Below are 27,967 nucleotides of genomic sequence, written 5' to 3'. Positions count from 1 at the left end.
ACCACCTGGACACCGCTGGCAGAATTTGGACCCTGAGTTAGCTCATGGCCAGGGGGAGTGATTTCAGTGTCAGTGGTTATTACTCCTCTTTATCAGTGTGCAGAGAATTCCTCTGCCCATCCCTCCTATCCCTGTCTCAGGACATTAGGAGACACAAACACAGGCTGCTGCCCCTGCCCCTGCCAGCCATGATGCTGCGCGCTGTAAAACACCCCTTCTCCCCCTCTCTGCCACCTCCAATAGCTCCTGAGTGCAGGGAAGACATCCTGACTGCGAGGATTTGTAAAGGCAGGAGGCAGAATGTTCTGCTTTCATCATCTATTGCTGTGAATTAAAGCCACCACGCCTGATCCTTAGTGTCAAGGCCGTAACCTCGACGGGTAAATCCCTGTAGGTTCACAGAATTGGGGTGCAGCCATGTCTAGCAGGTGGTCCTGCCTTCCTCTCCCACTTCTTGATGCTGATGCCTCTGATTTCTTGCTGAAATTGCAAAAAAAAAAGGTGAAATTTTAGTGCTTTAAGCACTGCAAACATGCACATATGTGTATTAGGGATGAGAGAAATGAATCATAAATTCACAGAATGTTTTGGGTTGGAAGGGATTTGAAATATCATCTTGTCCCAACCCTGCCATGGGCAGGGACACCTCCCACTGTCCCAGGGTGCTCCAAGCCCTGTCCAGCCTGGCCTTGGGCATTCCAGGGATCCAGGGGCAGCCACAGCTGCTCTGGGCACCCTGTGCCAGGGCCTCACCACCCTCCCAGCCAGGAATTCCTTCCCAATATCCCACCTAACCTGTCCTCTGGCAGTGGGAAGCCACTCCCCTTACCTTTTATCTATTCCCACTCCAACAGCTTCATGCCATGAAGCATCAGTAATTTCAACCTCTGAAGCAATGTTATAGATGACACTAAGTGTGCCAATAATATTTAGAGGTGAATTTTCCTTTACTCTTAGAAGTCAGTTGGCTCTGGGAACGTTGAGAGCTCTGGCCAACCCTGACACAGGAGCTGGCAGAGCTGAGATCGCCCCAGACCTCCTGACTCTGGCCCATTCCTCCACCCACTCCAGCAGGGTTTGATCTCAAATCTCAGTGTCACAAACGAGCTGTTCTTTTGGGCTATAATGCAGGATCTATCTTTGGGTGTCTTTCCATGCACTGCTCAAAGAGTTGCAGCCCAGTCAGCACGTTTTGAGTGAAACACAAAGTTGTTCCTAATCTGATGAGGGAATTTCTCTCTGGAAGTCCAGGCCAGAGATTTTGGTGAGTCACCACAAAGTGCCTCTCTCAGCAGCAATAACTCACCCTGAGCCATTGTTTTGGAACACATGGCACCACAAGAAAATGAGAACCGTCATTTTAACTCCATATATTTTTACTGAGTTAAATTCTGTCGCATGTTTTAAGTCATGACTCTTGGAAATGTGAGCAAGTTCTGCCTTGGTGCCAATTCTGTGAACCCCATATCTCAATCAACCTGGAAGTACAAAGATATTATTTATCTCTTCAGAGAAAAAAAGGTCAAAAATAGTTGTGAAAATTTAAATAAAATCAGAATTCAGATTTATTTTGGAGAGACAATCAGGAATCTGTGAGTTTACCTAGAGCTTAAATAAAATCAGAATTCAGATTTAATTTGGAGAAACAATCAGGGATCTGTGAGCTTACCTAGGTCTTGGCTATTTTTTAAGATTTCTCCTAATAGAATTGTACATTTGCCTTTTGAAAATGTCAGTAAAAGGGCCATAGGAAAAGCTATATAAATAGGGGTTTTTGCAATCTTTCTTTTAGTATATTTAGAATTTTGACTAATTTGAAATTTTTTCTTTTTCATTTATTTCTTTGGGGTTATTTCCTCTCATCTCTATTGTTGTTTTATGCTTGATGGTTGATTTGCACATAAATTCCTTCTGCTATGTTGAAAGTCACACAGGATCCGGCCCTTAGGGGAAATATTCACAAGAGATTTGGTAAAATATTGGTTTACATTTAACTGATTTTTCCACAGCAGCAAAGAAATACTGTGTCATTATGGTAATATTAATTTTCTCTATTATATAATTGATAAAGGTGGGGGGAAAATGAGATCTTCAAATTCAGCTCATCTAATGAGAAATGTTTCTGAAAATCCTAGAAAACGAGAAACATATTTCATTTTTTAAATATGTAAATTAATTAAAATAGTATTCTGAAAATAAAAATAGATAAATATTGCAATTTTTTATCCAACCAGATATACTTTGTGATCTCTGAATATTTATTCTTGCAGTGACAGAACAGAATTTAGTTGTTGGTGGAAGTAAAAAAAAAAAAAAAAAAGGGAATAAAACTAATGCTAGAATTTGCATTTATAGTATTTCTGGTGCCTTTAGTGCAGGAGGTCCCATGCTCTGCTTTGGGATCACCTGTGGGCATGGTATCTAACACAAAAAATATTGTTGAAATATTTTCTCTGTGAATACAGAGAAAAGAGAATATTTTTGTTGTGATTGCTGCTCTGTAATCAGGGATTCAGCTGCCTATCAGAAGATCTGAGGTATCTAACAGGGACTTTGGGCCACCAAATATCTCAGATAAATGAGGATTTTTCTGAAGCTGAAGGCTACTCAGAAGCATAGGCAGGGATTTCCAAATGTCTCCTATCCAAATGAACTGCTTTTACAATAAAAAACTCCTACTTTTAATGGCAACTTAATCCTTCTTTCACATTAGGATTTTTTTTGGAGGGAGAGGAAATAGAGAAGAAGCTTTAGACAAAAATACCAAAACAACCAAGCCACAAAAATCAGGATTCCCTCTTACATCCAGGTTGCAAACATATCTGCATTGGCTTTTAGCTGGAAAGTTATCTGGCATAGAGAAACCAATAAATGCTGGGTTTCCAGTGGCTTCCACCTGTTCAAGAGTTGCAAGACAGCAGTAGCCTTTTCAAAGCCATTAATAATGCAGAAGGTCAATATCTATACAGATATATTGAATTACACTCTGTATCATTATAATAGCCAGACTTTTCATATCACAGGTGATTTTTTTTTTCTGCCATTTGACCCTTTCAAACTAATTAAAATGCACGGATTAGTTTTGTTTTTTTTTTACAATGTTAAGGATACTATTGTGCTGTTTATCCCAGTGGTTATGCTCCTCAAAATAGATTTAAAAAAAGACACTACCCACTGCAGAAAAGTAGATATAGATTTTTATTAACTTTGCAGCTCCAGTCACTCCACAAGACTCCCCAAACACCAGAAAATCAAAAAAGTTAACCCAAAAGTCTTTCTCAAAGAGTATTTTCACAACAGTGAGAATATTCCACCACAGTAATTATTTTTTCTTCAGATTATTATCAATTTATGTGAGTTTAGAGGTATAAAATGTATAGAAACATTAGGAACTCAATGCTTTAGCTCCGCAGTGATCTGCAATACTTCAATATAACAATCATTTAATTGCTGAGCAGGTTAAAAATAAGGCAATGCGTTCATTTGCTGTTACGCATTTCCCCCTTATGTTTTAAAATCCATAGTAATATCAAATTGCAAAGCCACGAAAATCTGCTGCCGGCATCTCCCATTGACATTTTCTGTTTGTGTAGAGGAAAATCAGGTCAAACCAAGCCACTAACAGCATCACAGCCCTGTTTCTGCAAAATATTTTGTCACTACAGAATGTGGTGATTTCGGTGCATGTGTTCCAGTTTTCTGAATTTAGTGATTGATCTCAGGGTGTTTGAGAGCTGAATCTTTGCTGTCTGAGACCTTAAAAAACACAGACTGTAAAGGTTTAAGCCAAACCCTGTTGCCTTCACTGGTAATAGATTCAGACCCAGATCACATAAATTGAGTGACTTACGTCAACAGGGAGGGATCCCTGATAGTCTTCAAAATAATAGAGAAGCACAAACCCTGACATTTAAGGAAAAAATTAAATGAGATTAAATTCTCTTCTACTCAAAACTGCAATTGTAGTATGAAGTTCCTTCAAAATCAACTCATTTTCCTTTTCAGCTAACTTATTTGGTTTAATTAGCAGCAAACACTCCATTGATTCTTGTCCAACAAAGGAAAATTCCATAGTTCAAATCTCTCTTAAGGAAAATCCCATTCATTTAAATATGGGAATTACAGTTGCAAAACGAAGCAATTTTCCTTAACAATCTGTGAGCCAAAAAGTCCTTATTGGAAGTTAAACTGCCTTTGAGTGGAAGATTATTTTTCCCAAACCATCATGCCTGTTAGCCAGGAATAGACATAGAAATTTCCTTTGGAAACTACCTTCTAAAGGCATAGTGAAAAATCCATTATGATGATGATGATTATTATTATTCATAATATTAATAGTAATAATAAGAAGGAGCAATTCTGAATTTGCTAAACAGGAAAAGTGTTGGATCTAAAAATATACAAGGGCATCAGCTCTGTGATTTTGGAAGGTGGAGAGAGTTGCCAGTAGGGAGGTGAAGTCAGATACCACAACTTTACACAAATTCTGTGATTCAGGTCATGGATTAAAATGGATAAAAAGGCTGAAGAGAAGAAATGTTCCTGTTTCTCTGCTCTGCTCAGCCCATCACACGTGTGACATGCAAATCCAAACCCATGGCTCTCACCAACCGGCCAGCCCGAGTGCAGTATGTGACACTTTCTCAGATTCCTCCTGACACGCAGATATTGCCAAAAATATCATGTCCGACTTCGCACAAAGCTCCACAGGCACAGAAATATTTATCATAAAACATTTGTCTTCAGAGGAGGATACTGAGCTCCAGGAGAGAGGGGTTTTTATGGTCCAGATTTCCCTGTCAAAGATTACGCCGTCTCACAAAACGTGTGCTGAGCCTCTTTGGCAAAGCCCTTTTCCCTTCATATTTGATGTTTGCTTAGTTTTGTTTGTTTGCTTGGTTTTATTGCTGTCAGTGTTATTTCTGGTGACTACATGACTCAGAGGGACTCAAAATAAAATTAGAGACTTTCACCTCTAGGTCAACAGTTTCATTCTGGCCCAGAATACGGGGACCTATGTAAAATAACTCATTGATCTCACTCCAGTTCCCAGTTGGCAAGTGTGCATATCACAAACTCTATCATTAAAAAGGGCAATAAATTGTCATCCTTTGCAGCAGTCCCAGAAGTGAGCTCAGTGTTTGCATTGGCCTTGCTGCTGCCTCACCCTCTCCAGGAGGGTGTGTGAGGAGCTGGGGGGTCCTGCAGGTCAGGTTTTCCTTTCCCTTTCCTGCTCTCCCTGCTGGAAAGCAAAACAAGGGGCTGGGCTTTGCAGTGCAGCCTCCCAAATCAGTAAGACACCCTTCAGCCAGGTAATCAGGTGTAATTTCATAATCATACGCTGCTTGCTAGCCAAGGCTTTCTTTTCCAAAGGATGTGACCTTGATCTGCATCCAGTTTCTTCTCTCCCCACTAAACACCATTTGCATTCCTCCTTAATCGCAGGGGTTCCAAATAAATTGCCAAATTCATGGAGGAGAAAGCTGAAGAGACACAAAGAATTGGCTATCTCCATCTTTAAAATTACCTGTTTGACCTGCTGCTCCCAGAGCCCAGCTCTGAGATAACAGCTCTCTTCCCCCCACTGAGATCAGAGCCTGGATCTCTTTGCTCAGATGAAACACAGACAAAAAATTGCATCACTGTGATCTATAGCAGTAACAAACACTCCTGGTTCTACAGAAAGACTTGGTGGGGGGGGAGCTATTATATTTCATTTTTGGCATTATTATTGATCCTAACAGGTGTTTGGAACTGAAGACCCCTATGGTTTACAGGAGTCTGCACAAACCCTCAGTTTAAACTACAACAGAGACGTCACTGGTGCTCACTAAAGAGCTTTCCAACCTTTTTTGTACATCCCTGGGTACTTGTAATCCTCCATTCTCCAGCCCATCACGAAAGCAGGAGCGTTTAGCCCGGGATCTCAGCAGCACAACTGGGTTAATTTAATTTATTTCCCCTCCCTCTCCATCCTGCAGGTTCATAACCACTTTCCCCTCGTGTTTGTGCGTGGCTGTGATGCTGGGCAGGTAGGACCGGGCTGCCTGTGCTCCCGCTGGATCTGGGATCGTTTGTCTCCCGTGATCCAGGCTGGCTGCACCACACGACAGCACACAGTGACAGTAATTTGCACTGATCTGCCCCCACTGCTAGTCCTGCTGCTACAAATAGCAATTGATTATAATGCTGTAGTGTTATTGACTGTCACTATGAACACAAGCTTTATTTCATTTTTAAAGTAACACGCCGCAGATTTACTTAGCAGACGTGGAGCAATAACAGCAATAAAAAAATAAAAAAAAAAAAAGGAAAAAATCAAAACAATTTGAGGCGGGGAGGAGGCAGAGGCAGCATTGCATAAAACACGGGGAAAATTAATTAATGTTACCAGATGATTATGATACTGCTGATGAGCAGAAAAGCTGTAGAGGATGTGAAGGGATGGTATTTCAGAGAAACAATGCCAATTTACATCACCTGAGAATCTTGCCTGGAGCATTCAGGTTGTGGAAATCCCTCAGATCCATCAGAATGTAGAGGAAAAAAATGAACCTATAAAAATCATCGTGATTGTTATTGTCAAAATCTGATTCTGCTGAGGCAGCAGAATGCTTTAATGCTGCACTGGATTTGCCCCTTCCTCCCCTCAGTTCAGGATACAGTTTTTGATCCAGGTTGTTAAAAGAGATCCTATTTCATACATCCCTACGTTCTCTTTCTGAATCTTATGTTCTTAGAGCATTAATCTGCAGGATTGTCCCTGGAGTCCATTTGAGATGGGCACAGAAATTTAGTTCAGGTAATTATCCTTTCTTTTCAAGTGAATTAAAGAACCAGGAATTCCTGCTTATCTGACAGAAGTGTAGATTTCCTTCCTTAATGCTTGTCACCTGCGAGACAAGTCACACAGGTAAATCTCAAACTGTGCCTTTGTGCCCCATCTAAAGTGGATTTTGGATGTCTCTGCGGAGTAATGCTCCAAGGACGTTATAGTTCAGAGAAAATGGTAATGTCTGTGTATAAAATGTGAATTACTTTAATAGGCTTTGGCAGCACAAGTCTCAACAAGACGATCCACCCCTGCTAATCTAGAGCATACGGGTTTTCTCTTTTTTTTTCTTTTAAAGAAAATAAAAAAATCTGAATATAATTTCTCTAAGCTGCAATTTATAATGCTAACGTTTTACCGTTTTACCCCCTCATTAAGGAGGGGAAGAAAGCTTCTAAGCCACTCTATTGAGCTGTTGGAAAACGTCTTACATTGAAATTCTGATTTAGAGATAGGCACAATCCATCTGCTTTGCATACCTTTGCCCTTTAAACCAGTATTTGTGATATAAAGAAGCACACAGCTTGCAGAGTAGCTGGTAAGTCTCCTATCCATTATTTTTTGAGTTTTTTCTTCTTTTTTTTTTTTCCTGCATGTATTTGCAAAGTCAGATTTGTTTCCTTCCCTCCTTTAGGCAAGACAGCTTATGTACCCTCAAAAAAACTATCTTTGTGTGGAATCACTGGAGTGGTGGTGGTGATGAGGTTGCTTATAACAGCACTGAATATGGAATATTTATCCTTTTTTGTATTTTACATTCCACTTATCCATTTTATATATCTTTATTTAAGACAAGCTGCCTCAAGGTTGTCTGTTCTATTGAAAAAAATGAGAGAGTAGGAAGGGCTGCACCGTAGATGGTTCAAAAATCCTGCTTTTGCTGAGTTTGGGGGTTTTTCATGGGGTTTTGTTGTCATTTCTTTATGATTTGCTTTTTTACTTTGCCATGCTTTGATTAAGATGAGGCAGTGATTTTGTGGTATATGGTAGGGAACACAAAATCCCCTCTTCATTCCTTGAATGCCTATTTCTGCCTGTGGCCCATGAGGCTCCTACATGAGCAGATCACAGGATCCTGCAGAAGATGTCATGGCTCCCTTCCTAAACTGGGGAGCAAATCCTTATGCAGCTGTAAGCCAGCCAAGACCATAAAAAATGTCATGCCTTTAAAAGAATTACTTCTTGTGACTGTAATATGGTGAAAATGGGAGGAGGGGGGAAGAAAAGCTGCATTTAAGGGGTTTTCCTTATGTATGCATTTCAAACAGAGGGATCTTTTTTAAGAAGGAAATTACAGGTATCACTTGTTTTACAACTCTTCCACAGCTCAAATTAAATCTTAAGCAGCTATGTATTTATCAATTAGCATTATTTCTCTATCCCTGTCTGACTCTCTGTATTGTTGTAACTCCATCAAATAGTCATTTGCTTTTTTTATGGTAATAATCCCTTCAAATTCACTCCTTTCATCTGGATCCCTGTATGTTATTTGTTGTTCTGCTAAATCCCTATTACAGAGGCCTAGGAGTTCCAACGGCCTGATGAATAATTAGAAATGTTTTATCCCTAAGCTTCAAAAGGGTGCTAGAAATAATTATAAGCAAACATTTTATGTAGCATTCCGTATCAATCCTATCCCAGCTTTATGTTATTTGTGCTCCAGATAGGAGGGAGAGAGGGAGATCCTGGATTCCAGCTCCCACAGCCTAAAGGGGACACACGTTGACGTTGATGGAGATTTTGGCTTCCCTCTCCCCTCTGCTCCTGCTGGTGGGGTGCCCACCACATCCTAAGCACCTCGTGGCACCTCTGGTTTTATAGGAGTGTGGTTAATTAACAAACATAATGAGTTATTTTACCAGCTAATTGCCCCTACTCTCTTAGCGGCAACGTGACCCACGGACCCGCGCTGTGCGCGGATAACGCCGCGTCAAACCGGACGAGAAAGCTCGAGTTTTGCAAAGTGAAAGTTGATTATTTAGTCCAGACTAGATGTGTCAGTGCAGCCTTATTCCCTAGCAAATTCTGGGAGCTGTAGCAGCTCTAGCTGTCCTTCAGCAGACCAGACTCACGCCACAAAGTTTTTTACACAGAAGGCAAGGAGAGAGAGCTGCATCTCGAAAGCCTACAAAACTAATTGGAACACACCCAATGTCATTACATTTGACAGCATTTTGAGAAATACCCAATCACTTTGTCATCAATTTTCAATTTTGTCAAGAGAAAGTAGCTTTTCATTGGCAAACAACCTGCTGTCCCCACAGTATTTGTGAAAGTGTCCTGGCAGAGAGTAGTGTCATCTCCAAGAACATTTTTCAGGCTCACTTTCTCTATAAAACTTTTATTGAGGAGTTTTTTTAAAAAATCCTTGAAAATCGTGTTAAGATGAAGGGTTTTCATCCTGAAGATACCAAACCCAGTTATGGCCCAGTATAACAAAGGACATAAATACATGATTAACTTTAAACTTGTCAACGGTCCTTCTAGGTTTCCACTAAAACCAGCGCAAGTTTTGGTGATAAGGAATTTTATCTGTTCACTTCAAAGATACTGTGAAAGTTTAATGTTGAAAAAGAATGAATTGACATTAAAAAGGGGAGAAAAAAATTTGTATTTATCAATCAATATGATGAGGATTCATGTGTGAAAAGCAAAGAACAGTGTGCTCAGGGGTAGCATAGTGATACCTTTCTGCCAAACTGCTGCTCCTTTTGTCTCTTTCCCTCTGAGGTGAATTCATTCATCCCTGCTCTTACTTTTCTAGAACAAAAGACAGTCTGATTCAGGGCCTGATTTTCTGGAGATCCATATTATTAGTCTATTTCTGTATTTTTATCAATTTGTTGCTTTTGAGAGTAGATCTCTAATTTTGCCATTTCCCCAACTGCCCGTTGTGAAGCTGTGGTTTATTAGAGGTGGTTTTCAGTGTGTGCAGCACATGGACTCTGTAAAAACTGGTGGGAGCATTTTGACTGGCACAGCAGAGAAGAGCAGGGAGTTTACAAAAAAACCTTTTATCTCAGCTGGTGGACTCTCCCTAGCCCAGGGACAGCACTACAGAATGTGTCTGAGAGCAGTGAGGGAATTCCATACAGGAAAACCTTCCTTTGATGGGCCCTCTGGCAACCCCAACAGCCACTGGGAGATCTGAAAATCCATGGCTGCCCCATCCCTGAAAGTGTCCAAGGCCAGGCTGGACAGGGTTTGGAGCCACCTGGTCCAGCAGAATATGTCCCTGCCCATGGCAGGAGGTGGAACGAGATGGTCCTTAAGGTGCCCTCCAATGTGGTGTTTTTGCTCAAGGTGAGAAATTGTGACACTTCTTGGTGGTTTCTTCCTCGCGTTTGGAGGTAAAATTCAGCCTAAAGTTGCAATGAATTATCTCAAATCCTTTCCTCCACTGCACAGGCAACAGGGAAATGGTGTGGAATACTGAAAAAATACTGTAAGAACCCAATGGTTTGTTAAAATCAGAGATTTCAGATTCTACAGTTTTTCAGTTTGGAGTCAACTCCTCTCTGACTTTGCCCCTCCAAAAATAACTTTAAAAAAATTGTTTGGAAACATTGCAAACCCACCAAACTCTATTTTATGTGCATCGAAAAGCTTACTTGCTTTTTTGATTAATATGCAAATCATGTGTGCTCCCAACTTTCATCACTGCTTAAATACTGTACAAGCATCGTAAATAACCTGCCTATTCAAGTTTTATCTTGTCCACTTTACATTGCCCTGCTCTTGTACAGGAAATGGATTGTATTTAATATTGATGGCTCTGTATGTGTCATTTAATCGTCCCTATTGATTGGATTTCATCAGAGTGGGGGGCTTGGACAGAAGCTTTGATTATACTGTGAGGAGTCTTTGCAGTTTTCTGTTACTCAACACCATATCAATGCACCTTCTGGTGTGATATCACTTTCACGATCAATACCTGGAAAGAAAATAAAAAAGAGGCCTCCAGGAAAGGAAAGGGGAAAAAAAAAAAACCCTGAATCAGCCTCTAATTCCCTTTCTGCACATAGATTAAACCTCTGCAACTCAAAGACCATTTATTGTGTGGTTTTACATAAGAAACGGGGGGAAAGAGAAAACCTGAAAGAGTCTCCATGGGTTGTTTGTTTAATTTCTACATCATTTTTTATTTATAAGCGTCATCTCTTCCTTTCAGTGTCCCTGACTGATGTTTGGTGGTGTGTAATTTATAACAGTTACATGTCATGTCTCAGTTAACTGTTTCTCTTGATATAATAATAGTGCTATAAACGTGTTATTTGATCAAATGAATGCATAGGGGACATTTTGCTTTTCAATATTCTTTCTGCTGAGACTGGACCATCTTAGAGCTTTCAGAGAATCTCCTTTAAACTGACACTGTCCCACAGTGGCTCGACCTCATCCTCACTCCAGAGCCACTCTGGTTTGTGCTCCTCCATCCCAGCCTCCCAACACCAACCGTAGGAACCAGGCAGCAGGAAACAATAACTCCCTGGGGAATATTAATAGGCAGCAGATGGGTATTTCATGGTGCTGGTGAGAGGGTTTCCCCATCTGGGCATCCTCAGCTGAGATGCAGGCGCTGACGTGCTCGTAAATCCAGCTGCTGGGTGCACGACAAGGAACATCGCTCAGAGTTGTATCAGAGCCGGGAGAACACACAGAGCTCCTCCAAAGTTGCTTGTGCTCTGCTTCTCCTCATTCACTGTCCTGAGATGAAAGGGAGTTTATGGGCTATTTATGAGCTTGTTGTCTTTTCCACTCTGGTGACCCTTTAACTGAGATGCAACTAATATTCAAGAATAATGATAATGTTCATTGATTTTTAAAGGAAAGTGGATTAAAAACTTTTTTTTTGGAGTAGTGAGGTTGTCACCAATGAAGTCTCAGCGGATATGGATGTGTGGTGCCCTGAGAGAATGGGAGAATACAGGTTGACCCTTGACAGAGAGAATGGTGCAGAGGAAAAATGAGTTAATCTTAGTCTAGATTGCAGTGACAAATTAAAACATCTAACACAGACCTTGGTCAAGTTTTCTTGGTCCTTCCAGATGAGTGACCAATAGTTTCTTAGGAATAACTGCTTTTTAACATGTTTATTCCTGGAGAGATCAGTGCATTTCTGTTGACACAGGGCTAACTCTAAATTTGCATAGAAGTACTTGTTCTTTGACTCCTTGAAATAGAGTGAAGGCATTTGTGTTCAACAGGAAGAATTGTGACAAACACAAAAAATAGATGCCTTGTGTGCATGACATTCATCAGAGAGGGTTACAAAGCCAGGTGTGGCTCTTTCTGCTGGCAGACACCCCCAAATCCGCCCAGCAAAGACACAGCCACAGAAACCAGCGGGGGACCTACCAGACAATCCGTGTTTCTTTGCTCCATCAAACACTCTCAGGGGTCCTTTGAGTTTAATAAATAAGAGAAAAGGCAGAAGCTGTCAGGGACAGATTGTGTTTGCTTACCTGGAGTGACGTGGAAGGTCCTGGGCTGGTGGCACTGTCCTGTGTGCCAGGGGAGAGCCAGCAGCGTGTCAGGGGGACAGTCTGAGTCTCAGCATGGAGCAGAGAGCCAGAGAAGGCTGCCTAAAGTGACAGGTATTTACCCAAAAGGGTACAGACGGATGCAAGCATCTGAGCTGCTAGACTTGAAGGCTCCTCAGTCTAAAAAACAAAAGTATGGTGTTAGGAAAGTGCAGTGCCTGAACAGATGTAACTTACTCATAAAAAGAAGTGCCTGTAGGCTTCCTACCAAAGCCAGAAGTGACTTCTAGCCCTGAAAAGACCTCCACTGAGACAACTGGGATTTTGAAATGTATTTTCTCTGCCTCTCTGTTGTTGCATTTCTCTATTTGGGTAGTTGCATTAACATGTTTCTGGCAAAACTTGTAGAGAAACGGCAGTTTTATTGCCAATATTAATGGAACCTTAATTTTCTTGTTTACATAAAGGTATTTGCAAGAAAAGATGGTTGAAGGGTTACACCAAATAAGGAATGGGATTGTTTTGTGTTTGTTCTGGCCAGTCCCATCACTGAATTTTGAAAATGAGCTTTCTTGGTAGCAAAACCCAATAATCCTTGTCACTTGTCCTGTACCCTCCAAATATGCGCTTGATCACCTTCATTGTTAAGAAAACAGGTAAAAACTCATCCAAATGTCAAAACTAAAACTGAATGTCTCGATATGAAAATGGAGCAAATAGAAATACATTCCTGAATTAGAGCTATATTTATTTAAACCTGGTCTTAATATTGGAATATTCCTGATAAAATAGCCATTGTATCAAAAATACCCAAATAACTTTGAGTCAGTAGGTAACAATAATATACTTTATGAGGCTCAGTATAGGGTTCTTCCTTAACTTAATTTTTCAAAGTTAATTTAATTAAAATGACAGTTAGAGAGACTGGATCAGCCCACTCAAAATTAACTATTAACCAATTAGGCTGTTGCATCTTGTTGGGCATGGTGCTTGTCAGCTGAGAGCCATGACCATCAGGGACACAGGGAAAGCATAGGGAAAGTGGAAACAGATTTATTAGAAACAATTAATTTGGCAATTTTAGACAATAACTTCAGAATTTCATTTAATGATACTTGGAGGTAGTAGAAAGTACTGAAATATTTACTGAAAGAAGAGCTTTGAGTTGCATAATCTTGTGTTTTCTCCTGGATCATCTGTCTTCTGCTGGACACCCTTTGATCCACTGCAGCTGATGCACATTCTCATGCTGGATTCTGCAAATTCCTCTCCTATGGGGCTGCTGAGACCACAAGCCCCCCAGTAATTACCAGATGGAAATGATGCTCAGTCAGAACCAACCTGTGCCACATTCAGGTTGGTGACCTAAAGGTGAAAAGCTTTGATTCCCATTAATAACACTTTGAGCCACTCTGACCTCCAGGATGTGATTAAAAGCCCATTAAACTCCCTCAGTAGCTTTGGCTCATATTGTTTGCATTTTGCATTATTGTCGTGTATTGTTTGATCACCTAATTATTTAATTTGATTAATTTAGGGTGCAAGTGTTTTTCTGTTTCGCGTTCGAGAATTCACCACGCTAAGAGCTCTTTTCACCTAGGAAATATCTTTTTGTTTCACTTTATATTTCTCAGGGGGATGAACGAACTGCTTTTCCTTTGTCTCATCACTCAGAATAACAAATGCCAAAGCTTGGGACCTGGTAATTTGGCAATTTTAGACAATCGCCTCATAACGACGTCTTAGTACACCTTTGAAGCAGTGGAAGTTCAAAGGCTCCGCGAAGACGAGCGTTGCTTTGCCTGTTGCTATGAGTCATTTGAAGTAATTGGTCCTGTCTGATGAATGTTTTGAACTGAGGAAGTAGTGCTTTATTACCACAATCAGATACAGGTTTTTTAGCTGAGGAAGTGGTGTTTTCCTCGCAGATGTAGATGTCTGCTTGATAAGGCAGAAAACAGGCAGATGTGCCTCTCTGCACTGGGGAAGAGGTGTGGAGAAGGAGCAAACATAAGAGCTGAGAAAATTCCATGAAGCTACATGAGAGGGGATTTGGAAGCCTTCCCAGTAAGAAAAATTCTCAAAAGCAAGGAAACTTGCCTTTTGGAGACATAAATACTTAAAGTTTTATATATCAAACAACTATGCCTATCATCAGGTTTTCAAGTGCCTAGACTGGACAAAAAAATCAGATTAAGCATTCTGGAGGTGCTTTAAACAATGTCACCTAATTTTAGGCTCAACATCAGGAGTCTGATGTTCCATTTCCCATAAACATAAACGCTCTAACAATGCTAAAAGTTGGGGGGTTTTAAAATTCAATATTATAAGGTACCGTTGCATGTTAAGGTGGTTTTTGGAATAATACAATATAAGATTAAAGCCCAGAATTTATGTTCTCTCTTATCAGTGACTAATGCCTGATGTACTGTGAGGAAGTACCTCTCTCTTGTAAATATTTTACTAAAATTAGGAAGAGAAAAGCCCTGCCAGAACCACATCTATGCTTTTGGACATGCATGAGAGCATCCCACAGAGCTGGATGGAGTCTCTGCTCCCTGACAGAGAAGTGTTGAGTTGTGACCCCAGCCTGGGGCTCGCCAGCTCCCGCAGGCAGAAACCTTGTGCTCAGATGTGCTGAGCTCAGTCCATCCATGTGTGCCACAGACAGGAGTGGGAGAGCACTTTTTGTCACTCATTTTCCTTTCTCAACCCTCTTTTGAATTGCTCCCACTGGCTGAGGTGGATCTGTGTTGTGCCATATCCAGTGGACTCTTCGGTGCTGGTCTCCTCTCGAGGCTGATGGTGGGTGTGCACATTTTTCATTACTGAGAAAGACCTTTTTCTTTTCCCTAGGCAGAGAAATCTTGAGGAGTGATCTCTGCTCCCACTGCTGCATTGCAGAGGCCAGAGAAACACAATAAAGCTCTAAATGGTAATAGAGAATATCCACTTCAGTGTGTGAGTGGTGTCCAGAGCAGATTAAGGAAAGAAAGACTCATATTTCAAAGGCAAGGAAGACCTTGAATGTGCTGGTGTGTGCTTTTGAGTGGAAACCCAGTACCAAAAAGAGTGCTAGACTGAGGTATTTTGCAGCACCATTTTTTTTTCCTCTTGCAGGTGGTGACAGAGTACAGAAGTGGCTCGAGTCCAGCCAGTTTCAATAGATCAACCCCTTTTATCAGTTTTACGATATCACATTTACTTAATATCACATGGAACAAAGTAAATGTCTGCTAGGAAAGGCTGGGCTGCTGCTCAGCTGACAAATGAGCTGCCCAGCGTGCTCTATCTCCTCTGTACCCCTGTGTATTCACCTGCACCTCCACCTCAGCCATCATTTTTCTCTTTCCCATCTGGGCTCTGGTTGCTTTGGCCAAGTGACACCTTCACAAATCAAGGGTTGCACGTGCAAACTTTCCTGGAGAGAGAGGCAAGAAGTTTTGCAGCAGGGAAAATGAACATAGGTGGACACAGATTTGGAAGGAGAACTCAAGACCTGGTCTGACCCTCACGTCCACTGCAGTCAGTGCAAAGTCATATTTTTATTCCCTGACTTCTTTGGACGGTGCTCTGGGTTTAGTTTTCATCCGGGTGAGTGTAACAGGCTCTTAGCTCAGCCTGCATTTTCCCCACACAAATATTCAGATATAAATATTTGAAGATCTTTCCTCCTTTAAATTAATTTTCAGTTTTGTAGTAGATCAATGGTAAGGGAACAAAATGATCATAGCAGAGATTGTGGAGAGATGGGCACTGATAGCTTTGAAGATGTCTCCAGTGTTTTTTGACTGTTGAAAACATCACATTTCCATTTAATCTAATGAAACGGGGTCTGATCTCATCCCCCATTTGTGCCCATCACAAAGCTGTCACACATTTTGATACAATAAGAATATTCTTATGATCAGTGAAATTGCCAAACCAAATTATGGCGATGGTAGGTTAACCCATCCTCCTGCCCTCTCTGAGAGCTGCCACACACAAGCACAAAACCCTTCTTGCTCTGCAGCAGCAGGGGCTCCTCCTTCTTAATATGCTTTATGCATTGTAAGGATAATTAATACTTATTAATAGATTTTATTCCAAGTTTTTTTCCTTTTTAAATTTGTTTTTTAATTTTTAAGCACTTTGGCTCAGTAATGGATTTTTTTTTCCACAGAAATGGGTAATTCCATTTTTTATCTAGGAGAACACCATGAACAGGTTAAAGGGGCAGAAGTGCAGCACTTTGGCCAAGCTATTCCAGATGCTCCAGTTACAGTTTACCCACGTTTCTCCTGGCAGGACGTGAGCATCCTATGAAAAGGAAAACCTCACCAATAACTTACAAAGTAAGTTGGTGAATAAAAAAATAAACCCCAAATCTCACCAACTTTGGCCTCTGTCAACCCCAAACGAACAGGAATGTTATTAAAAAATGGGATTTCACCTTTCCTACAGAATGAACTCGGCATCCAGATGTGGGCACAGGATCCACCAGCACTCCCCCAAGCCAGCAGGGATCCTTGTATTATAAAAATAGAATCACATTTCAGGCTCGAGTCTATTACACAGCAGCAGTTCCTGTTGAGAGCATCACCGGGCATCCAGCTCAGTGATTTCAAAAGAAAAAAGCCTCAGTGGCACTGATTAATGGAAAGGCCTGGATATACTGGTGGATCTGGAAAGCATCTCGTAATCTTTGACAGACAAGATGTTTCTTATTCTGATGGGATTTGATCATTGTTTATGAAATTATGTGAGTGACATAGCATCACTGTTATTTTTATCCTGGCATTACAGCTGGTCTAATAATTTGGATAATAAAGTTACTTATTTTGGCAATAAATCATCATATGTATCCAGAGTTCTTATCAACATTTTCATTTATTAATATTCCCTGTCAGAATTCTTATCAATATTTTTCCACATTTGTTTTTCTTTTAGAAATCCTCTGATTTAAACTTGTATTAAACTTATTTTAATGCAAACCAGTTGATTTATTTAAAATGGTGACATCATTTTACTCCAGTCTCTAGAGGTTTACACTTTGCCTGAATTAAAGTGTCCACACTAACTTCAACAAGAATATTTGCAGTTTATAAATTGCCTGTTTAGAATAGATATTTTTTATTATGCACCAAATTTTAATTTCCATCTCCATATGCACTTACACCTGTGTTTGAACCTGTGTGAGCACACTTATACTCCTCATTTTCCCACATGGTTTCTGCATTGGAAATCCTTTCCATTCCCACAGAGAATCACAGAATCCTTAAAGTTGGGAAAGACTCCCAAACTCATCAAGCCCAGCTTTCTAAACACAATTAAGGGAAATATTTACAGTAGTTTTATTATTAAGAATGTTATTTAAGAACAGCATAAAAAAGGAATAAAAATAACTGAAAATTATAACAACTTGTAACAACCTATCTCAAAATTTCTGAAAAACAGAAAAACCTCAAGACTGGACAGTCTCTCTGATAGCTGGATGGGTGAGTAACACATTTTTGCTGGGAAGGGAGAATGAAAGTGCATCCTGAATGAACAAGAGGTGGGATAAAAACACCAGAGCTTAAGCATAAGTCAAGACCAACCACCTACTACCAGCAGGAACTCAGATTTCAAGGAAAGCTGAGGACACTCCTGAAATAATGAAAATTTTCTTCCTGAAATAATGATCAGCACAGGAGAATGAAGACATTCTGTGGGTGAGCAGACCATTGCAGTCTGAACATGATCGATTCTATGTGGAGAGTTAATAATTTATCATTAAGGAACAAACTGAGAAAGAATTTATGCTGTCAGTTCATGCAGTGGGGATAAAAGAAGATATTTATTTAGTCCTGTTTTTGCAACAATAAAATTTGGATTAATTTACAACAGCAGTTCAATGGAGATGTCTGCTCCATAAAGGGAGGGAAGGCAAAGAGGGAACTATGGAGCAAATATAAATGTCTTGAAAGCTGTGGTTTAACAGAAACAAGTCTGGAAAAGCTTCCTTGAGCCACTGAGTTAAGCCCAGCCCCTCCTTCTCTCACTGTATAAAATTCTCACCAGAGCTCACTCTGAAAGAACTGGATGTAAATATAAATCTTCAGCTGAAATACAGCAGAAGTTCTACAAACCCCAGCATGTTCACATCTGTCACAGCCACTTTACATTAAGACTTTCAGAAACTTGTGTTACAGCTCAGCCATCAGATTTGATTTTCCTATCACCTTGAACACCTAAAAAGATTTTGGAGATATATATATATATGTATATATATTTTTTTTTTTTTTAAACCATAAAGCAATTTAAGTTCTGTTGGTTGAGCCCTGATCTGGCTCATATTTAAGCATGTGCTAAACTTCACTCATATAAACAACCCCAGAATTGACAGCAGGGCTTCAAAATGCCATTTTGTTCCTCTGAATATTGAAAAAAACATGGCTGGTTTAAAAATATCCATCAGCCAAACCAGCACAGCACAATGCAAAGTGTGTCAGTCCACTGACAGAGAGGAAAAATAGATGGAGAGCAGGGATGACAATCAGAAGGAATAATGCCATTCCAGGTGTGGGGATATTTGTGCTTGCTCTTGGTGACGATGGCTGTGACACCCAGCTCGTCCTCAGTGCTGTGACAGCAGGGGGTGGAGCTGGAATGCAGGAAACAACTCCCAGTGATACCCACAGGTAAAAATTATGAAAACATATTCAGCAGTTGCAGTTCCTTCAGTCTATCGGCTACATAAAAGGCATTTATAAAAGAAGCCTAAATACATATTTAACCAATTGACCAGAATGGCACTGAAGGAGTTTTAACATATTTTGAAAAATTGCCTAAATACATATTTACCCAATAGACTGGAACAGCTGCTTCAGAGTCTCTCTGGTCTCTTGGGTCTGTAATACGTGTTTTTAAAAACTGCCTGGCTATATATTTACCCAATAGACCAGAACAGCTATTAAGTAAATAATGCACATTATATAACTGTCAATGTTCTTTTTTTTTTTCATCCCTTTTAAAAATAATAGGATACAACAAATTTTAGAAGATAAAAAATTTAAATATAAGGTATTTATTAAGAATGGGAAAGGTCTGGAGTCTGAGGCTGGTGTATGTGTGTCACATTGTAGAAGATAGCTCAGATCACCAAAGTGCTTTTGTGTGTGTGTGTGTTTAAAGTACAGGGCACTGTCAAGTACATCAGAGCCTGGGGTGCTTAATATAGAAGATAGAACAGCAGTTGGGAGTTGGAAAGGTCTGGCAGAAGAGAGGGGAGGGAAAAGAAGGGAAGATATGAATCATAAATTCCCAGGAAGGATGGGTAAATCAAGCAGCTGATTTTGAGATAGCCTAAAGATAGTACATGAAACACTGCAAAAAAAAAAAAAAAAAAAAAAAGAGGCACGGGGTGGGCATCATGGCATCTGAGACCTGCATATCAATACCTCAATATACTCCTCAGAAGGACAAATTGTACTCTGCCTTTCAAACTTACCTTAAAAGAAAATCAGTCCTGATTGTTGAACTATTAAGGATTGACCTCTTCTTAGAATGATACAGCTACCAGGATAATGTCTCCTTAAAGCTTTATATATATTTTTAAACCATTAAATTAATTAAAATTTATAATGTATTCTAACTGGGATTATTTTCCTCCATAAAATATTTCAAATCTGAAATCACGCTCATGGAGACATTGATTTCTTTTTGATCTGAGCACATTTCAGACTGTTTTGAAATAGTGAATCTGTGTTGCTTTTGGTGTCTGTCCTGCAACGTAGTGAAGGAAAAGCTGTCTTCAAAAATAATGCTGTCACTTCTGCATTTACTCTTTTTTTTTTTTTTTTTTTTTAATTAGGAGACTCTCAGTGGCTGAAAAAGCAAGGAAGGCTTCTCAGACTTTGCACAAGAACTCCAGGCTGGCAAAAGATGAAGAATAGTGAAGAAGTGATGGGAAGTGCTGAATGAAAATTTTACTCCAGGCAGATTTTTTTCCATAGAAAAAAGTTCCTATTTCCTGGCCAGACCTCGTTTGTGGTGAAATTTCTTTGTCATCCTGTTTATCTGGTTGGTCAGCAGACACAAACTTGTTGGCACAAGGCAAAACACAGCCTGTGTCAGGTGGAAGAGGTCCTGCAATACCTTGGATTAATGTTCTTCCTGGAGTTGTCCCTCCAGGTGAGAAGGGAGAAGAGATGGATGGATGGATGGATGGATGGATGGATGGATGGATGGATGGATGGATGGATGGATGGATGGATGATGGATGGGGGATGGATAGATGGATGGATGGATGGATGATGGATAGATGGATGGATGGATGGATGGATGGATGGATGGATGGATGGATGGATGGGGGATGGATGGATGGATGGATGGATGGATGGATGATGGATGGATGGATGGGGGATGGATGGATGGATGGATGGATGATGGATGGGGGATGGATGGATGGATGATGGATGGGGGATGGATGGATGGATGGATGGATGGATGGATGGATGGATGGATGGATAGATGGATGGATGATGGATGGATGGATGGATGGATGGATGGATGATGGATGGATGGATGGATGGATGGATGGATGGATGATGGATGGATGGATGATGGATGAATGGATGGATGGATGGATGGATGGATGGATGGATGGATGGATGGATGATGAATGGATGGATGGAGGGATGAATGGATGGATGGATGGATGGATGGATGGATGGATGGATGGGTGACCCTCCTGCACTGTTTTTTGGCTTTTGGTATATCACCACAAGAGCTGTTGGGTGCAGTGGAGGTAACAACGGTGAGGAAAATCCAACAGAGGAACTTCAGGACACTTCATTCCTTTATTTTTACTTCAGCTTTGATAGTCAAGCCCATAAAAGAAAGATGATCAGCAAAACCACTGCTGCTCATCAGTTCAGTATCACTAGAAAGGCTTTTGGCTATTTCACAGTTTTAACTCATTAAACCCTTATCGGACAAAATTCACCTCTTCATTTATTTAATGAGCTACTGAATGTCATTAATGACATAACCTTGGACTGCACGTGGCTGCTCTCAACCCAGAGCCCACTGTCAGGGCTGACTCTACTCTCCCAGGCTGCTCCAAGCCCTGTCCAGCCTGGCCTTGGACTTCCAGGGATTCAGGAATCTTCTCTGGGCACCCTGTGCCAGGTCCTCACCATCCTCACAGGGAAGGATTTTTCCAAGTATTTTTCCAGTCATTATCAACTTCATGTGAGCTCTGACATGGCAGCTGATGGGTGAAAGCATCTCTAGCCTATTATTACCCTCTACTCTACAGTTCCCGTTTCCTGAGCTTTTCAACTGAGTCCACTACACCAGAAATAGTGAAATGAAGGTAACATTAATCAGTGGGTCTCTCTTACCCAAAAAGTTTAGAATAAATATATATTTATATCTAGCCATCTCTCTGTTAAAGTAGGGCATTACTTTTGTTGTACCACTTCCAAACTCGCTATTCACTATTTAGCAGCCTTCCTGCAAGACACAAAATCCATTGTGTAATAATTTCTAGCAGGCTGCAGGAGTGTAAAAGTAGACAGTGTTTCCTTCAAAAATGGAATCATCTTTCACAGATGTAGATGTGTACTTGTTATGCCAAGATGAGACAGATGTGGCTCTATTCACTCAGGGACAGGTGCGGAGGAAGAAGAGATAAAACATTTGTAGAAAGTGTAAGCAACTGCATCGCTGTTGTTAAATAAATAAACATTCTGCCAAAATGAAAAAAAAAAAGTTTATTTGCTTATTTTTTTTTTCCCCAGAATGTTTATTTTAAGCTGCAGCTTAGCTGTGATTTATTCAGATTTATGTTCCCGTATCAATTTAAATTTATAATATGCATTCTATATATAAACATCTGTTTGTATATAATCAGGGGAAGGTGCATTGGCACGTATGGGTGTAAATGCACACACACATTTTTCATGGAAAATGGGCTCACGGGCACGTGCAGGCAGCTAATCAGGTGAAGAATGGGAAAATATTTTATTAATATAATGAGGCTTTGTGTGTGCATGAGCAGGGGGCGGGAGGGAGAGGAGAAGCAGATGCTTGTGTTGCCTCACACAGATTAAGCCGGTTCAAGCTCCAAATTGCAGGAGAAAAGCCTAATTGCCCTTTGACCACATGGACACTAACAGGAAACCTCCATGCAGAGACATCCTTGGGGAAAGGGTAAAGTGGTTTGGGCCATACGAAAGAGCTTAAAGCTGGTTAAAAGTTGGCTCCTGAATCACAGGAGTGGCCGTGGAACAGAGATGAGAGTGGTGCTGGGGGTCAGTCATGAGGAGGGAGCACAGTGCAGAGCAGGGACAGGAGGTGGTTCAGGTGTTGGGAGATTTATTCTATTTATTCCTGTTTTATCTGTTGGTTTAGTTTTGTTTCATCAAAAACTCCAGGGTTTGTTCAGCCAGAAAAGGTGGGAAGGCAGAGACACCCCAAGGGAAATTCAAGGGATAATGGGCAGAAGGGATAATGGGCAGATCACAGCATCAGCTTGTTCTCTAACCTCAGGAAATCTCCATGCCTGAGCTGGAGACACCAAAATCACTGCCCTTGGGGAATACTGTATTTTCCTCCTGCTTGGACTGGGGAAGCCATCAATGAGAATTTCGTGATGAAAGCGGGAATGTTCCTGTGTTTTGGTGAATATATGGTTCTCCTGACAGCTACTGTAGAGTTAAGAGGCTTGGGCCAAGTTTTTTTGGTCCACGAAGAGAATCCTTAGTAGTCAGAAACCACTGAAAGATGTGCGAGGCGGGGCTTGTCCTGCAAGGGAAAGCAGCTCACCCCATCCTGACCTCCTCTCCCCTGGAGCACAGGCCCTCTGCTCGCTGGCCATCTCCTGCTTGCCAAGAGGCTCCCTCTGGACCCCTGTTTTTTTTGGCATTCAGGGGATTTCAGGCGCTCCACGTGAGGTCATCGGGCAGGCAGAGCCCAGGCGCCAGCGGGAGCCTGGGGATGTTTATGCAGCACTTTGGAGAGCCTCATGTGCTCCCTGCAAAACTCAGAGCCCTCAGATTCCTTGGCTGGCACTGGCTGGGTCCATACTGCCCATTTGGTGCCCAGCTTGGCACTCATTTGCAGGCAGGTTCATTAAGGAGGCTGATTCCAGGGGTTTGAGGGTGCCCAGGGTTCGTTAAGGAGGCTGATTTCAGGGGTTTGAGGGTGTACGTTCATTAAGGAGAATGATTCCATGGGTTTGAGGGTGCAGGTTTATTAAGGAGGCCTATTCCAGGGGTTTGAGGGTGCAGGTTCATTAAGGAGGCTGATTCCAGGGGTTTGAGGGTGCCCAGGGTTCATTAAGGAGGCTGATTCCAGGGGTTTGAGGGTGCAGGTTCATTAAGGAGGCTGATTCCAGGGGTTTGAGGGTGCAGGTTCATTAAGGAGGCTGATTCCATGGGTTTGAGGGTGCCCAGGGTTCATTAAAGGCTGATTCCAGGGGTTGAAGGGTGCCCAGGGTTCATTAAGGAGGCTGATTCCAGGGGTTTGAGGGTGCAGGTTCATTAAGGAGGCTGATTCTAGGGGTTTGAGGGTGCCCAGGGTTCATTACAGGCTGATTCCAGGGGTTGAAGGATGCCCAGGGTTCATTAAGGAGGCTGATTCCAGGGTTTTGAGGGCGCAGGTTCATTAAGGAGAATGATTCCATGAGTTTGAGGGTGCAGGTTCATTAAGGAGAATGATTCCAGGGGTTTGAGGGTGCCCAGGGCCTTGTTCCTCCCAAAGGCAGCAAGAGGGGATAAGTGCAGACAAGAGGAGGGGCAGTGCCACAAAGCCTGGATGAAGCTGGATTACTTTCCTCTGAAATATTTAAGGGAGCTGGGGGAGGGAAGAGAGCAGGACGACAGCAGAGGCAACTGGAAGGAGGAGTGAGGATCCACAGCTGTGAGGAGGACTGGGAAGAGGAGGGGGAGGAGAGGCAGAGAGAGAGAAGGATGATGTGATTTAACAAAAAAAAAAAAAAAAAAAAAAAAAAAAAAAAAGTATTAATCACAGCTCCAGAACAGGAATCAGGGTGGGAATCAGCAGCTGGGAGAAGGGAAGAAAATGGAAAAGATTATTTTTCATTTGAAATACGTTTCTTCAATCACAAGTCTGCCTGAGAGCGGGACTTTGCAGCTGGGCACAGCAGAGGGGTCCGTGGTTAGAGCAGGAATATTTTTATTTTGAGCAGCGAGCTCTGCAGTCAGCTGGGCTCCGCTCAGGGGTCAGAGCAGGTGGGGGACTCTGTGGCCAGCACGAGGTGTCGCTGCCAAGGGCTGTCAGCCCAAAACACTCCTGTGTTCCCCTTCTCTGCAGCACAGCTACAGATGGACTTTATTCTGGTGTCAGGACAAGGAGCTAGAGGCACATTTGAAAGGAAAGTCAAGTGACTTTTACATTTCTACAAACTTGTCAGCTCAAAGCTTTCTCTTTTTTCCTTCCTCTTACATTAGAGGAGGGAAGGTGGAGCAAAAAGTAGAAAGTTTGTTCACTGTGTGAGGGTTGGTTTGTTGTGGTTTATTTTTTTATTCTTTTATAGCTTGACCAGTGAATCTGGCTTAACAAAAATATTTCCTTTTGTAGGCTGAACAGTCAAAGACATCACTCTTAAGTCAAAATGTGAGTTGCTACTTTGTTTGAATGCCAGGAATAATATGATTTTAAAAAAAATCCAGGTAACAAAGGCATGCTATAAATTCTCATAAAGTCAAGAGGAGCAATGCCTGTTTAGTAAAATTTCTCTTTTTTATATGTGTCCAGCATGTTATATATGGGATTTACCATGTGTGTCAGCAGGAGTAGGAGAAAGCAGCCACTGGTTTTGCTCCCCAGTGAAGCTGAGAGCACAGAATATGTCACAACAATATTGTTACTTCCTTTACATTTATATTTTCTAACACCCAAGCACTGATTTGCTCCTTATTTAAGCAACATTTTCTTGATAAATTAAAAAAGCAGCAATAGCCATTACTGCAGGCTATATACAGCCTCTAATATCACTTAAGCATATTACAGAATATAATATCTGGTACTTAACGACTAACTTGCATATGAAAGCTCACATAATGTCTCATAAAACCCTTAAAATGGCTTCAGTTTAAGAGTCTCTTTAAAAAAAAAAAACACCTTCAGGGAATATTGTAAATGAAGTAGCACTCCAGCCTTAGAAAAAAAAAATCACACACTTGCAGAAATTTTTAATATAAATTGAACACATTAAAAATTAATTTTGCATGACCATTTCGCATTGCAGTGCCAATGCATAGTTAAGATAAGGCCTTAACTCTTCTTTGTTTAAAGTAAAATGGAAACATCTCTGTCTCCCTCCCCATTATCTGTACGTAATTATAATTTTCATTAATCAGAAATTGGAACCCCATCCTCTGATAGTGGCAGCCCTGCCTGGAGATCAATGAAACCCTACCTGTGCCACTGAGGGAACTCGCTGTAAACTTTTAGGAAACTCCTCGTTAAGGAAAGATGTGACCTCACAATCAGAGGAGGCTGCACAGAGCATTTCTCACACGTGCCAGCCAGGGAGAGGGCCTGGGTTTGCTGGGAAAATGGAAGAGACACACAGAAGTGTCTCTCCTGTGACACTTTTCTGGTGGAACTCTTGCAGGTTCTCTGGCAATGTCAGCTGTCAGCCTGGGAGGCTCAGCTGACACAAATGCTGGCAGCAGAGACTCCAAACCAGGCAGCAGTTTGCGTTAAAGGGCTGCTCTTCCCTGGCATGTATATATAGAAAAGACCTTGAGTGATTTTCCTCTCCTTTTCCAGCTTTTGGGTTGGACTCGTGTTCCACAGTGAGGAATCCCCTCAGCAGGCCTGGGCTGCAGCTGGACATTGACTGATGCCTTTTGCCCCCCTGGAGCAGCTCTGATGGACACCACAAAGTCCAAATCTCTCTGATGTTGCCACACTACAGCAGACAACAAGATTTTTTTCATATTCTGACTAGTTCATAAGATGCCCAAGATTTTTTTTTTTATTTTATTATCCCAAATGTATACTAAAAATCATAAAACCTGAGAATTGTTTGGTATGGGATGGACCTTAAAGACCATCTTTGCTCCAACACCTTCTGCCAGATCAGGTTGCTCCAAGCCCCATCCAACCTGGCCTTGAACACTTCTATTTGATATTCACTTGATATTTTATCTCTTCATTGTTTTATTTACCTGTAGGTAAATCAGATTTCTAATCCAATTCTGAAAGCTTGGGGTTTTTTTTGCTATAAACTCTTTAATAGTGTGTCTGCCTGCTTTAATGATGCTTGTTTGTGCTATTAGCACTTTAATAAATACATCCTCATGTCAAATATTCAGGAACCTTACAGTCATTTGCATTAAAGATGCTACAAAAGCAAAATAATTTTCCACACGTCACTCATCAGGGATGGATTTTGACCACTAGAACCCTGGTTCTACACTTCTTTGCAAATTAAAATAAATAGTTCCACTCAAACCAACAAATGCCATCTTCAGTCCAAAGTGTCTCAGAATTCGCTGTGACTTCTAAAATATCTCAGTGTTCTAAATGGCCCTAAAATATCTAAATGTTCTAAATGGCTCTAAAATATCTAAATGTTCTAAATGGCTGAACAGGGAAAAAAGTCACAAGGGGCTGCACAGCACGGAAGCAGGCAGAGCTGGTGAGAACAGAGCTAGAAAGGACCTTCTTTAACACGTTGTGCTAAATGTTGCCACATTTCCCAGGGATTTTAATTGAGAAAAATAGTACAGACTTCCACCAATGTGCACAGAGGTAGAAAAGCCGTGCTGGGTCTCTTTTAGTTCTCCCTTGTAGATGGAGAGCAGGAGAAAATGTTGAAAAAAGCAGCAACAATATCTTTGTGAAGTTTTCCTGCCATGCTTAATTCTGCTGAGTATTTCTCCATGTTTTGGGTTTGCTGGTGCTTTTTTTTCCTTTGGCAAACAGACAGAAACTCCCAAACAAATTCCAAACAGACAGAAACTTTCAAACAAACTCTGGAAACTCATGGACCTGTGCAGGAGGTTTACCTTCAGAAGAGCACACACAATAAAATGAGCATTTCCTCCTGCCTCTCCCTATCACATCTTTAATCTCTTTGTGTGGTTTCTGCCTGTGGCTTTCTGAGGCTGCAGCAGCACCTCCAGCTCCAGACCATAAAAGAGAAGCTGCAAGGTAGCCTGGTGAGGCTGGTAAGCCATCCTCACCACACGTGTGACAGGCTGTTTGAAATAACACCTGTTTTCACAGTGAACCCTCACCTTTCGGTCCAGAGAGCTGCTTGAAGAGAAAAATAATTTCTTTGAGGCTTCAAGTAGTGCAGGGTGAGTACTTCTGGCTGCATGTTTCATGTGAGATGTGGGGACAGACAGAGCTCCATGGTCTATAAAGGGGTTTGGAGTTATTGACCTCTTGGAGGACTGTGGTGAAGGATTTTCACACAAGTTTTGAGGAGGTTACCCCAAAGTGAGGGAGGGAACTGAGCAGGGATGACAGAAGGGAACAGGGGAGGACAAGAAGCCTCTCACCACCCTGCCCAGCACGGAGGGTGCTCAGGGCTCACCTTCCTCACCCACACTGACCTGAGGGCTGTGCACCAGGCAAGAAGTGGCAGCCACTGCACTCTCTCAGGGTGGTGAGCAGATTGATTCATTTTTTTCTCTACAGGAAA

The 27,967-nt window shown here is 41.4% G+C and overlaps 1 long non-coding RNA gene across 1 annotated transcript; it reads left to right on the top strand.

Annotated features, from left to right (window-relative positions):
- Positions 1 to 7,195: 7,195 nt before the first annotated feature.
- On the top strand, positions 7,196 to 27,559 carry LOC143694542 (uncharacterized). Its single transcript, XR_013183115.1, has 3 exons — positions 7,196 to 7,370; positions 20,150 to 20,469; positions 26,083 to 27,559. It is a non-coding gene; the product is annotated as an uncharacterized LOC143694542 (long non-coding RNA).
- The last annotated feature ends 408 nt before the right edge of the window (positions 27,560 to 27,967 follow it).

The sequence above is a fragment of the Agelaius phoeniceus genome, chromosome 7, assembly GCF_051311805.1.
Source record: "Agelaius phoeniceus isolate bAgePho1 chromosome 7, bAgePho1.hap1, whole genome shotgun sequence".
Classification (NCBI taxonomy): Eukaryota; Metazoa; Chordata; class Aves; order Passeriformes; family Icteridae; genus Agelaius; species Agelaius phoeniceus.
The sequence above is the reverse complement of the archived record's forward strand: the minus strand, read 5'-3'. Positions and strand labels throughout refer to the sequence as shown.